The sequence below is a fragment of the Schistocerca serialis genome, chromosome 9 (genome assembly GCF_023864345.2).
Source record: "Schistocerca serialis cubense isolate TAMUIC-IGC-003099 chromosome 9, iqSchSeri2.2, whole genome shotgun sequence".
In the NCBI taxonomy this organism is placed as follows: Eukaryota; Metazoa; Arthropoda; class Insecta; order Orthoptera; family Acrididae; genus Schistocerca; species Schistocerca serialis.
In genome coordinates this window covers 35505363-35520262 of record NC_064646.1, presented here as the reverse complement: position 1 = coordinate 35520262, position 14900 = coordinate 35505363, and the positions used below count along the sequence as shown (strand labels likewise).

Genomic DNA, 14900 nt, shown 5'->3' with positions numbered 1-14900 from the left:
GACGTTAGAGATATAGGTCTATAGTTCTGCACATCTGTTCCACGTCCCTTCTTGAAAACGGGGATGACCTGTGCCCTTTTCCAATCCTTTGGAACGCTACGCTCTTCTACAGACCTACGGTACACCGCTGCAAGAAGGGGGCCAAGTTCCTTCGCGTACTCTGTGTAAAATCGAACTGGCCCATCAGGTCCAGCGGTCTTTCCTCTTTTCAGCGATTTTAATTGTTTCTCTATCCCTCTGTCGTCTATTTCGATATCTACCATTTTGTCATCTGTGCGACGATCTAGAGGAGGAACTACAGTGCAGTCTTCCTCTATGAAACAGCTTTGGAAAAAGACATTTTGTATTTCGGCCTTTAGTCTGTCATCCTCTGTTTCAGTACCATTTTGGTCACAGAGTGTCTGGACATTTTGTTTTGATCCACCTACCGCTTTGACATAAGACCAAAATTTCTTAGGATTTTCTGCCAAGTCAGTACATAGAACTTTACTTTCGAATTCATTGAACGGCTCTCGCATAGCCATCCTCACACTACATTTCGCTTCGCGTAATTTTTGTTTGTCTGCAAGGCTTTGGCTATGTTTATGTTTGCTGTGAAGTTCCCTTTGCTTCCGCAGCAGTTTTCTAACGCGGTTGTTGTACCACGGTGGCTCTTTTCCATCTCTCACGATCTTGCTTGGCACATACTCATCCAACGCATATTGGACGATGGTTTTGAACTTTGTCCACTGATCCTCAACACTATCTGTTCTTGAGACAAAACTTTTGTGTTGAGCTGTCAGGTACTCTGTAATCTGCTTTTTGTCACTTTTGCTAAACAGAAAAATCTTCCTACCTTTTTTAATAATTCTGTTTACGGCTGAAATCATCGATGCAGTAACCGCTTTATGATAGCTGATTCCCTGTTCTGCGTTAACTGTTTCAAATATTTCGGGTCTGTTTGTCACCAGAAGGGCTAATATGTTATCGCCACGAGTCGGTTCTCTGTTTAACTGCTCAAGGTAGTTTTCAGATAAAGAATTTAAAAAAATTTCACTGGATTCTTCGTCCCTACCACCCGTTATGAACGTTTGAGTCTCCCAGTCTACATCCGGCAAATTAAAATCTCCACCCAGAACTATAACATGGTGGGGAAATCTACTCGAAATATTTTCCAAATTATCCTTCAGGTGCTCAGCCACAACAGCTGCTGAGCCAGGGGGCCTATAGAGACATCCAATTACCATGTCTGAGCCTGCTTTAACCGTGACCTTCACCCAAATTATTTCGCATTTCCGATCTCCGTCTATTTCCTTCGATACTATTGCACTTCTTATCGCTATAAACACGCCTCCCCCTTCACTGTCCAGCCTGTCTCTGCGGTATACATTCCAATCTGAGTTTAGGATTTCATTACTGTTTACGTCTGGTTTCAGCCAACTTTCTGTCCCCGGTACTATATGGGCATCGTGACCGTTTATTAATGAGAGCAGTTCTGGTACCTTTCTATAGACGCTCCTGCAGTTTACTATTAGCACATTAATATTGTTATCCGCTGTTGCATTTTGCCTACTCCTACCTTGCCGCGTCTCAGGAGGCGTCTTGTCGGGCCTAGGGAGGGAATTCTCTAACCTAAAAAACCCCCATGTGCACTCCACACGTACTCCGCTACCCTTGTAGCCGCTTCCGGCGTGTAGTGCACGCCTGACCTATTCAGGGGGACCCTAAATTTCTCCGCCCGATAGCGGAGGTCGAGAAATTTGCACCCACTCCGCAGACTCGTCTGAGCCTCTGGTTTAAGCCTTCCACTCGGCTCCAAACCAGAGGACCGCGATCGGTTCTGGGAACGATACTATAAATAGTTAGCTCTGATTCCACCCCGCGAGCGAGGCTTTCCGCCTTTACCAATTCCGCCAACCGCCTGTACGAACTGAGGATGACCTCTGAACCCAGACGGCAGACTGTAGCGGCAGTAACCGACCCAACAACTTCGACGGACACTTATTGTAGTATATAGTTTTTTGCCGACCACGGCGCCCTATTCTGTCTGTTTACATTTCTCTGTATTTGAATACGTACGCCTATACCAGCTTCTTTGGCGCTTGAGTGCACAATACTCTCTGATTTTTTCCAGTTGTATTATGGAAATGAGAATAAACAGATTTTGAGTTTTTACTCGTGATCTCCGATGTGTTGAAATCATCATGTTGAACCGTGAACTATTTTGAGCTGATGAATATTTCGTGTATTTTGATCACGAAATGGACTTAGTTTTCACACGCCTTGGATTACTATTTAGCTTGGGGATTCTGCTACGATGCTCGTAAGGCTCTCAACGTAACAGTACTGGATTTGATAAGATTATTTTCTGTCTGTATTTTTTTTTATTTTGATATCGTAGGACCACTTTCCGTTTAGTGGAGACGTACTTTCATGGATAAACATTATCCAACATAATTATCTGTCGTCTACATCAATTACAGCTATTAGAATAGAACCCTTTTTATTAAATTATTCATTTATCTTTTATTTTGTATTTCTGTGTATTTTATTAACTCGCAATTGTAGCCATTGTGTAGACTGTTTGACTGCAGGATCACAGCTACAGGTTATTATTTGCAGCGACCTATCTGCTGGACATGAAAGCGGACGTGCGCGGCTCGACCCTACGAATACTTCGAGCTATTCCTTTTAAACAGAGCTGTGCATAGCCCAGTTACCTAAGATGCGAGCAACGTCAAGTACAGACGCAGTTGGTTTGTTCTCGTGGAATGCTGTTCAGAGAACACACACTCAGCGGAAAACTGCTAGGTCTGGGGACGGAGTAAGCCCCCTTCGCCCAGTCGGGGCACGTTTAATGATACCTGATCGTAGGGCTGATACATGCGAAAAATGTGTCCGAATGAACTGTACTGGTGCGATCAGACCCATGGTCTGCATGATTATTTATAAAGATATTTTAAAATAATATTACCAGAGTGAAAAATGCTACTGTCATAGCACAAAGAAGGCGAATATGTCTTGGGCGGGTTTAGGGATGCAAAAGAAGGAAACCGGATTTTTCGTCTTATCTGGCAGCTTCAAAGGCACTTAAATCAAAACATCGTGACATATTGGCGCCTTTTCCCATCAGCGTATTAGTAACCATGTCATGTAATACAGTGCATCGTGTCAAGCAAAGTAGATGCATGATGCCATGTCGTATTAACATAAGCACATGCCATCGTACCATCCAGCATGGCGTTTGTCATGCCGTGCAATATGACACAGCGTGTCATTAAAAGTTCAGGATACATGCTTCCTCACTCTGGGATACTTTCTATTATAAACGCACTGTCTAGACGCACATAAGTTTGTGTCTATTTGTCCTTTCACCCCTCAACATTAATGTAACATAGGTTGAGTTTGGCGGGAGAAATTGGGCCTCTCGTGAAAAAAATCGACCACCGCCCCACCCAGAAGTCAAAAAATTACTAGCGTTCCCAACCCCCCCCCCTCCCCCGCGGAACAAATCCACCCCCAGAAATGTTATCCCTTCAGTAAAACTTTTTTAGATGTCTCAAGTATCCTCTTAGGCCATATTTTTTAATATATTGTTTACTATGGCTGGCGAATCTTTTGGATTTTGGACACAGGATCAAGGATTTTGGCTATAAATTACAAAATGTGGGTGTATTAACACCTTGCAGCTAAGGAAGCACACTGCGCTAGGGAAATAGAGTTAACTCGTAGAAAAGCGCGAATATGTGAAGATGTTTTGATTTAAATGTCTTTGAGGGCTACATCCCTTCTTTTACACAACTAATTCGGTCTGGGATATGTTCACTTTCTTTTGTGCTACGATAAAAGCATTTTTCATTCTGTTCCCAAAATTTTGACATTAAACCGCCCTAGCTTGGAATCCGATGCAGATTCTTGTTGACTTGGGCGACGACTGATCGAAACATAAATACGATAGCGAAAGAAATATTAAATACTGCGCGAAGTTTACGATGATAATGTCTGTAAATAGTTTATATTATGTAGATAAACTTACGGTATCACCATATTACATAGCTAAACATACTTAATTGCTTACTGTGTCGTAAGCTGAAGGATTTGTGCAACAAATAGTGAATTATTGAAAAGCATACCCCTTGTTATTATCTCGTAAAAGTCCTGTCTTTTTTTAAAGTAAGCAATAATAAAAATTGAAAATTAACAAATGACTGGTAGAAAAACCCGCATGACTAATTTTGGCGTGAAATGAAATGTTGCAACGACCAATCGGAATTAGTAGGCTGAAATAAGTAGAACAATTGCGAAACAATGTATACACGTCAAAATACTATCAACTTTTCAGTCCTGTAATAAAATTGTCGAACTTCAGCTTGTTTTGTTTGAAAATAAATTTTCTGCAAGACAGCATAATAGTTTCTGAAGAAAACGCAGTGAATCATTTTCTATTCATTAAAAATAAGATGACTTTTTTGACAATTATTTTTATAATTGCAGTTTCCGGTTTAGTTTAATTTTCTGCGTGGTCATCGCGAAAACCTTTTTAAATGCTCGATCAGACAGTAGGCCTATACCATTTTGTACAAGGCTGGACATAATTCTGGATTGGTACGTGCATTATTGTACAGGCACACAGATTTTTGGTGATTTAAAGCCAGTGATATAAACAACGAAACGATATTCAACTGTAATAACAAGTTTTTTAATTATATGCTTAAAATGCAGCGCATTTCTACGAAACACAATTCATTTGCACACGCGTTGTGTTTCGCAGCCGAACGATATAAGATTTTTGGAAAAGCTTCTTATAATTACCCTAAGAATATATTTTTACTATCATCTGTATCACGTTAAGACTTCTCAGCAAGTGCGATTCGCGTAACGTAAATCCGCATTTTACGAGCATTTTATATGCAACGTGGCAACGGAGAAAGATGTCAGAGAACAACAGGACAACCACCAATTACATGTATTTGTTCATCCTCTCACGGACTTTGAACAGATTCTCACACGTTTGAGACATAGATGTGGCGCGCGTAGAAACACTCACAAAAGACGTGTTTTTTTGCACGTAAACCCGCATAAAGCTAGACTTTTGAATGCGAGTTTCCAATTTTATCGAAATAATGCATTTCATATTTATCTGAATCACCTTAAACCTTTCTGCGCATTCGATTCACGTAAGAACGAAGTTTATTGGATAAAAAAGAATTTCTTTTTGGCATTATCCATTTATCTACCTTCGTGCTAATTTAGAACCGTTTCGTACAAGTGTAAAGCACAGTATAGAAGTGGCACACTTCAAATACCTCGCAGAAAACGTGTTTTCTCCCATCAAATCCAAAAGATGCAAGATTTTTTAAATGGTTAAAAGTTGTCTTAGATCTACCGGTGAACCAAATTTGAACCACCAGTCTACCTCCAACCCGGATTTATTTACGTATTCCTTTTTTTTGCACTTATAATCTGAACGACGTTGACTACTTTTGCGTGTAAAATCTGAACGGTGCACATACAAATGGCGTCATTAGTTGAGCATTATTTTCAGCCCAATTAAAATGTCTTGCAGAAGAAATTAATCGATTCGCACAATTTGCCTGGGCGCCAGCTCGGGTTCGTCGTTCAAACGTGTTTCATATACTGTAACAAAGCTGCAGTGAGACAGATGTTCGAATAGTTATACAAGTGGGCGGGCTGAACCAAAATTTTTTTTTTTTTACCCCGTTCCTGGCTCAGGTAGGTACTGAGCACCAAGAACCCCCCCCCCCCCCCCCACACACACACACACTCTACGAACGTGATTCTGCGCGTCGCCTTTTCATAAATGTTTTATTGCGCTTGCGCTTTGTAACTAAACCACATGGTGTATACGATTCTGAAAATCATTCGCCAGAGTGAAAATCGAATCGAAAAGACTACCATCATGCACATGAAAGTCCCCTGAAATCATCAGAGAAACGTCCGCAGCTCGTGGTCTTACGGTAGCGTTCTCGCACGGGGTCCCGGGTTCGGTTCCCGGCGGGGTCAGGGATTTTCTCTACCTCGTGATGACTGGGTGTTGTGTGTTCTTCATCATCATTTCATCATCATTGACTTGCAAGTCGCCGAAGTGGCGTTAAAGAAATTGCAATGCGGCGGCTGAACTTCCCCTCATGGAGCCTCCCGGCCATGCCATACGATCATTTCATTTCGTCAGTGAAACGACAGTGCAGATGTTACACAATTTCAACAGCTAACTACCTTTACGCCATTAAGATGCTGTTCAGGAGATAAATGAACCCACTGGTTAAAACTTTCCTACTAGATTTAAGACAGACCGTACGCTGACTGTGTACCTAAGTCACGACATTCAGCAGTAGTATGAGGGCTAGGTCTGCAGCCAAAGTGTCATCATGCCATTTGCCCTGCTACGATTGTGACTACTCGTACGGGGTATAACACCACGGATCAACTAAAGAAAGGGATACAACTCTTCGGTTCTAACCAATGACGGCGTATGTAACGAGATACCCTTAAGATTCTACAGTGATTATGCTAAAGAATTTGCCCCCTTTCTATCAGCAATTTATCGTAGATCGCTGGAAGAACGTAAAGTACCTAGCGACTGGAAGAAAGCGCAGGTCGTTCCCATTTTCAAGAAGGGTCATAAATCAGATGCGAATAATTATAGGCCTATTTCGCTTACGTCAATCTGTTGTAGAATAATGGAACATGTTTTGTGTTCTCGTATTATGACGTTCTTAGATAATACAAATCTCCTTCATCATAACCAACATGGATTCCGCAAACAGAGATCATCTGAAACTCAGCTCGCCCTATTTGCCCAAGAAATTCACAGTGCCGTAGACACTGGCGAGCAGATTGATGCCGTATTCCTGGACTTCAGGAAGGCATTTGATACGGTTCCGCACTTACGTTTAGTGAAAAAAATACGAGCTTACGGAATATCGGACCAGGTTTGTGATTGGATTCAGGATTTCCTAGAAGAAAGAACACTTGTCATTCTTAACGGTTCAAAATCTTCAGATGTAGAGGTAATTTCGGGAGTACCGCACGGAAGCGTGATAGGACCTTTATTGTTTACAATATACATAAATGACTTAGTTGACAACATCGGTAGCTCCGTGAGGCTATTTGCAGATGACACGGTTGTCTACAAGAAAGTAGCAACATCAGAAGACTCGTACGTACTCCAGGAGGACCTGCAGAGGATTAATGCATGGTGCGACAGCTGGCAGCTTTCCCTAAACGTAGATAAATGTAATATAATGCGCATACATAGGGGCAGAAATCCATTCCAGTACGATTATGCCATAGGTGGTAAATCATTGGAAGCGGTAACGACCGTAAAATACTTAGGAGTTACTATCCGGAGCGATCTGAAGTGGAATGATCACATAAAAGAAATAGTGGGAAAAGCAGGCGCCAGGTTGAGATTCATAGGAAGAATTCTAAGAAAATGTGACTCATCGACGAAAGAAGTAGCTTACAAAACGCTTGTTCGTCCGATTCTTGAGTATTGCTCATCAGTATGGGACCCTTACCAGGTTGGATTAATAGAAGAGATAGACATGATCCAGCGAAAAGCAGCGCGATTCGTCATGGGGACATTTAGTCAGCGCGAGAGCGTTACGGAGATGCTGAACAAGCTCCAGTGGCGGACACTTCAAGAAAGGCGTTACGCAATACGGAGAGGTTTATTATCGAAATTACGAGAGAGCACATTCCGGGAAGAGATGGGCAACATATTACTACCGCCCACATATATCTCGCGTAATGATCACAACGAAAAGATCCGAGAAATTAGAGCAAATACGGAGACTTACAAGCAGTCGTTCTTCCCACGCACAATTCGTGAATGGAACAGGGAAGGGGGGATCAGATAGTGGTACAATAAGTACCCTCTGCCACACACCGTAAGGTGGCTCGCGGAGTATAGATGTAGATGTAGATGTAGATGTAAATCATAGATGATAATTTGTGAGCCGTAAATAATTAAGCAGTTACCTTGGGAAACGAAGCGTCGAATCGTTTCGTTGTTGTTCGTCTTTTTAAAGAATTTGTGTACAGATGTGTGGTCAAAGTCGAGGCGGTGTATCCCATTGTTCAGTATTCCCTCATATATTATCCCTTTGATGGTGGCCAGGTACGACATACAAGCCACACAGTTAGTTGCTCGGACGCAGCTTTTACCGACGTCGCTGGCCGCCGCTGCCGCCCTTCCGTGTGAGAGACAGCCAGGCCTCCGCCGGCCGCCGGCCGCCGGCCGCTTTGTCATCGAAGCTCGCCGGTGGTTCCCCCTGGGCGATACTGCGAGGCACGAGCTTTCTGCGCGACCGCTTCGCACCGAAGTGTCCGGCTCGCTCGCAGCCGCCTCAGCTGCGTCGGTCTCCTGTGCGTCGCCAATCTCTCTCCGGGCGTTGTTCCGATGATGCAGTACAGCAAGAAGGTTGAAAAGCGAAACGTCTTTATTTGCTCTTCGATATTGACATCAGAGCTGCCAGACATCGTTTATACTGGAGTGAATGTAAAGCAACATTCGCATACAGTTAACCAATGTTCTATTACCATTCGTTTGTACCCGTGAACGAGCGTTGATGCGAGGAAACGGAAGGAGAGCGTGCGACGGGGGACAAGCATAGTAGTGCGCAAGTCCTACGATTGCTGCGTAGTAGTATTTTTTACAATCGTCAGGCAGGTTTCACTCGATAAACACAGTTTCCAGTTACAGTGTAAAACTTCTTCATATGCAGATATGAATATTTGCATGACTAACACGCAAGCAAACCGATGTTGGAGAAGAAGAATGCAGGTGCCTAAATTTGTGTGTAAGTGTGAAATGCAGTGCGCGTAACACTGAACTGCATCTCCAGCCGTCCTCAGCGTCACCCTAAAGCTTGGCGCGTATGTCGCTTGACGCTTTTCGCTGGCTTCGCATTACAACTGAGGAGCAAATTGAAAATCAAAACACACATTACCGACGAGCAACGTAATATAAACATTCATGGAGGGGGGGGGGGGGGGGGGGCGGGCAGTTACATGAAAACGAGACAGATGCAAAGAATCTAAGTAAAGTGTTATTACGTCGACGGTAATCGCCGTAACTGTTAATACATTTATCTCACTGTGTCACAAGACGGTCAGTGCCTTCATGTAAAACCATTACGTACCCATGTGCGCACTTCTTATTTCGTAGCAAATCTACGGCTACAAATGTCCCTCTTCACGGCTCCAAAAATATGAAAACCTCGTGGGAAGCGACGTTGCCAAGGTTGCTTCGACTGCGCTGCAGAAGTTTCGTTGAGAAGCCCTGATACGTCCTCCACACAGTCCCCATCTCTTCGCATGCGATTTCCATATTTTTGGAGTTTTCGTGACGGCGAGGACCACCTTGTCTCAGAGAGCTAGTTGGATAAATGCACTAACTGTTATGGCGATTACTTTTGAAATAATAAAGTTTACTTACTTTTTTCCCGTTTGTTTCCTTTCAGTTTCACTTGTCATTATATGTTACAAATGATTTCACATTTCAATAGCTGCTACATCTGCGATAGTTCCTACTGGCTGCAGTGGCACTGTGGAGCATTTCAAGAGTTTTACTAAAACACTTATAAGGCAGAGAACGTCAATAAACTATGATTAATGAAAAGTGGAACATACGTAAACCTGTCATATAGGCAGCTTGATCTGCTAATTCTTTCTTAGACAGGTAACATGTTGGCATCAAAAGGATAATCACTCACCACGTCTTTCGCATATTTTTAATGTTGAGCAGCATAATAGATATGTATCCGTACTTGATTTCTTCCAAACACATTTGTTGTGCTTTATAAAAAGCTTGTGCTTATTCACTTCTTTTCTACTTGACGAAAGCATGTAATAAATTGATCACCTCTGTCACCTCCCCAGTTGTACCGTTGAGATCACGGTAATTTTCTGCCAGTCACATTTCTTTTTCTTCGGCATATGCTCTCGAGTCCCACAACAACCTACTATACCTGTATTCTTCTGTCACCAACATTACATAGGACGTACTCTTCAGGCCACACCGTCGTTGACGCTCGTCAACACCAACAGTATTTCGCATGAAAAACAACAGAGCATAGCCGTCTGCGCTGCTAGCGCCGAAGCGGAGAGGACGCGAAGATCTTCTGATGGTTTGTCGAAAGACCGCCAACGAGCAGAACACGAGCGAGCACCAGCGAATACGAACGGAATAAGAACAAATGGTATTCGCTCGCAGTCTCCTACCTACCGTTACACAAGTTCACGTTCGCTGATGCTCGTTCACTTGCCTTCGCTCTGGTGTAAACCAGGCTTCCGAGTAATGAGTAACTTTTGGATCACGTGTATTGCGTCGCTGTCGAGTCAGCTACCAGTTGCAAAGTGTACGTCACTCCTCAGTTTCTGCCCAGAAACACTTTTCAGAAACGGCGGGCTGGGGAGAAGGGATGAGGGTGAAGGCACATCTCGTATTAAAATACTGTTGACGATGTAGCAATCTACGCCGCTAGAATCGGTGTATTAATTACTAAAAATCCTTACGACTGTATACTACAGTCTTGAACCGTATAGTAAACAGCAACGCTCTATGAAACTGTACTGCTGGCAGCCGCACACAGCCTGTTTAAGTTTCCTACAAATCACCAATACATGGCAGTACAGTAACCTCATCATTGATTTACCGTTGACATTTGCCAGTTTTAAAACCGGGCATTAGTGTTGTCGGTGTTTTGCGTTGTTGCTGAGGCTGGTAGCGTCTAAAACGGGCGCGAACGGCGTTTGATGTAGACTGATCACTGTGATGGACACGGAAATGCCGCGTACTCATGTGAGACAGAGTTTGAAAGGGGTCTTCATTTAGCAGGCTGCTCAAACCGCGCAGTATCCAGCTTTGTGGGGCATTTGAACCTGACGGCAGCGTGACGTCTGACTGCGTGCAGGCGTACTCCTCGTCAAGGTTCCGGTCGACCACGTGTGACCGCCACGTGGGAGGGTCGCACCGGTGAGAACGCAACCCCTCCACATCTGCGCCTGCCATCCAACAACAGGTAATGCACTACCTAGAACGTTCTGGACCTCCCGCACTCGTACTAGCGGCAGCTGTACCGGGGAGTACCGCCCCACGCGCAGGCTGGCGTTGACACCACAGCACAGACGGTTGCGTTTGGAGTGATGGCGTGACCAGGAAGCGTGGGCGTGGACTGGGACTAACGGCGTCCCGCAGTGTGCTGCTCTGAGCCGCGGTTCTGCACTGCTTCGTACTTTTTGACAGTAGCGTATATGACACGTACACTGTTTGACGAAAAGATACGTAATTAACAGTTGCCATTAAATAAAACAACAGTATGATCACTGTTTCAGATAAAAATATGACTTTTTAGCTTGGAATAATTTCTAAACTACAGTAAATGTAACGAATTGGAATGCAAAAACAGCCGACTTGCCCGGAGTGGCGTATGACTTGCGGGAGAGAAGCTAATCATGCGAATAACGAACCATATCATTGATGATCAGTTCATTGTTGGTTACTATATAGGGAGCACCGTTAGATGCAACAGCTCTTTTGCTAATATCAGGTACTTCAGTACAGAATGTTCGTTTCTTTATTTTTTTCTTAGCTTGTGGAACTCGTCTTAGTGTAAATGCATTCTTAATAATTGCAAAGAGCAAGAAGGAGCTAAGTTCCAAAATTTATTTCTTAGTGGATTCCGTCTCATTCTTTCATTTTAAATAGTTTTGTTATCTTTCTGACTTTTCCTGTTGTAGTATCTACCATTTCCAAAATTATCATCTCTAAATTATTATTGTTGACGAATACTGTTTCACCATTACGAGAACTCGCTGTTGTTGTTGTTGTTGTTGTGGTGTTCAGTCCTGAGACTGGTTTGATGCAGCTCTCCATGTTACTCTATCCTGTGCAAGCTTCATCATCTCCCAGTACTCGCTCCTCAGTACTCACTCTTCATCTCCCAGAACTCACTATGACCGACATACTCGCCGGAAGAGAATTCGGCAACTGTGTTGATATTAGTGAAAATTTTGTATATCTTTTATATTTAAGTCCCAGTTGCACATTTTTGGTGCTCAATACTTCAGTCGGTACAAACGGTACGCGTATACAATCACATTGTTGTCAGCCAACCAGTCTGTTTGTGTGTCCGTTCGTTCGTCCGTCCAGCCATCCGTCCGTTCTTAAGACTGTTAAGACCGCTTTTGTTTTCAGGAACGGGTGGAGGTTAAGTTGATATCTATATCGCATTCTAAGATCTACCGTCTCTTCGCGGTGTAAAAAATTAAAGCTTTTACGACAATGCTCTCAAAAGATACGGCCATTTATGTCACATACTCGCAAACCCACTCATCAAAACTTGTAAGATACTTCCCATTGACCTATAATCATGAAATTTGGCAGGAAGCAAGGTTCTACAGTACAAGTGAAGTAAAAAAATCCGAAAATTGTTAATTTACAATTGCATCACACGACAGTTACATTTTTTTGTGTTTTGTTATCCGCCAGTACGCCTGACAGTCTGTTAAGATCGCTTTTTCTTAGGAACGGGTAGTTGTATCAAATTGAAATTTCTCTCACGTGCTAAGGTCTATGGTCCATTAGGGGTGTAAAAAAATTAAGCATTGTAATTCAGTGTAATCAAAAGACACGGCTATGTATGTCACACGTTTTGATATCTTGCCAGTATAACAGGTAAAAATCGTCGAGATTCTCGATTCGCGGAATAATGAACTATGTAAAATTTTCTACCAAGCCCTCGGTGCACGGGTCCTACCTACACTTATCCGGATTTTATTTACAGTATGACTAATTTCGATGCCCGTCGATCATCTTCAGATCTACGTAGTTGCGCAAGCAACATGTCGTTTCTGTACCGGAACTACAAATCGAACAGAGCATTCATTGTAGTCCCGATAAAGACGCGACGGGTTGTTTGCGCAGCTACGTACATCTGAAGTGATCCAGGAAGGAGGAAACTAGTCATATTGTAAAAAAATAAATAAATAAATGAGGAACGGCGACGGAAAAATAAACGACACATTAATTTTGAAATTATTTGAATTAGTCGCTAATTTACTTATCATTTAACTCACAAGACAACGAAGTTAAATTTATGCAACACAGTTTTCGTAATTTCTCACTTTACAATATAGTACAAGGATTTCCGTCCGCCAATAAATAAGGGCATTATTTCCTGCGCGTCTTTATGTGACGATTGCACGAGTGTATCACAGATTTGAAAATTTTGTGCAATACCAGAACTTTTTTTTTTAAATATCGGTGACTCACTCAGCCAAAAGCGTTCGTGAAAAAGTTTTAACTAGTATTATTTCACTACTTCGTAATTTCTAGCTGTTTCATATCTTTCGTTAGCCGTCAACCATCCACAATTTTTAAACTTCTTGCTTCATTACTGAATCGTTTGTTGAGAATTATTTTATCTTATGACTGTTAGTGTAGTTCTAACGAATTCATATGAAAGATTGTTCCATAAAATTTCGGGCGTGCAGCCGTATAAATTTCACTTCTTTTTCTGGCATTTCGGCTGTATACCGTCCAGCCATCTTCATTGTGAGCCGAATGATTGACGCTCAAGCACTTACTCCGTCCTTTTAAAATCCGTGGACCCCACCACTGCGCTTGCGGCCACTGATACACAAGGCGCTCAGGGAGATGATCGGCAGGCAAAGAGGTAAAACACAAGCATGAAATTAGCTCTGTGGTTGCATGGTCGATCCACACGGTGATATCGATGTGTCACTGCGAGCTGCACCATTGCGACGCCTTTGTGAGTTTATTACAGAAAGTGCCGGATTCCATGATTTGTAGTCCCAGATAGATGAGGTCGAGGCTAAAATTTCGACGTTATCGTACACCATAGGGTGGCCAGTGTCTATACAGTGCTCTGCCACCGGCGATTTATTAGGTTGTAAGAGCGGGGTGTACCTGCGGTGCTCTGTGCATCTCTCATGTACTGTACGTGTCGTCTGTGCAATATGTGAACGGCGACAGTCACAGGGGATCTTGTAAACCCAAGGCTTCCGAAGCACCAAACCATCTGTAACAGGACCCAGGAATACCGCTGTCTCTTCTGGAGGGCGAAAAAATCACTTTCACTTTGTTTCTGCTGAGGATCTGTCCTATTTTTGATGATAGGCTTCCCACGTATGGCAGAAAAGCCATGGATTTAAAACTTTCCGTGTTTTCTTCCGCATTCCGTATGTGTACTTTTTGTTTCATTCGTAATGTCTTACGTTTCTGGTCTGGAGTATACGCGTTGGTTTTAAAAACCCTTCTCAAGTGTAGAAACTCGTCCTACACACTGCTCTCGTCAGCAACTACGTGTGGTCTGTGTGTCGGATTGCTGAGAACACTCATCGTCTGCGAAGGATGGTGGCAGCTATTTTTCCGTAAATATGAATCCGTATAAGAACATCCAAAAATGGAAGGCCTCTATCTTTTTCGATTTCCATTGTGAACTAAATTTGTCTGTGGATGGAATTGAAATGATTACAAATTCTTTTAATGTGTCTTTACCATGGGGCCACATTACAAAACGTGTCTGCAACATACCTCCAAAATACTGTGGGCTTCAAGGTAGCTGATTCCAGCACCTTTTTGTTGAAGTCGTCCATAAAGAAGTTGACCACCAAGGCCACGAATGAAACCAACAGGGGCGTAAGGAAAGCAGAGACAAAACACGGAAATCCATGGATTTTCTGCCATATGTGGGAAGCCTGTCGTCAAAAACAGGACAGATCCGCAGCAAAAACAAAGTGAAAGTGATTTTTTGCCCACCACCAAAGACAGCAGCACTCTTGGGTTCCGTTGAAGATGATTTGGTGCTTCGGGAGCCTTGGGTATACCAGATCCCCTTGTGGGTGTGGCCGTTCATACGTCGGACAGGCGA

The 14900-nt window shown here is 43.0% G+C and overlaps 1 protein-coding gene across 9 annotated transcripts in view; it reads left to right on the top strand.

The window, feature by feature from the left end:
* The window catches only part of LOC126419883 (trichoplein keratin filament-binding protein), a 791911-nt gene that overhangs the window by 601596 nt on the left and 175415 nt on the right, over positions 1-14900 (top strand). For 4 of the 9 annotated variants that reach the window (XM_050087140.1, XM_050087136.1, XM_050087138.1 and 1 more), the window contains one exon: positions 10844-11027. The exons of the other annotated variants lie outside the window; for them this stretch is intronic. The gene's annotated coding sequence lies outside the window, so the exon portion shown is untranslated. The remainder of the gene's footprint in view (positions 1-10843; positions 11028-14900) is intronic. 9 annotated transcript variants of the gene reach the window in all.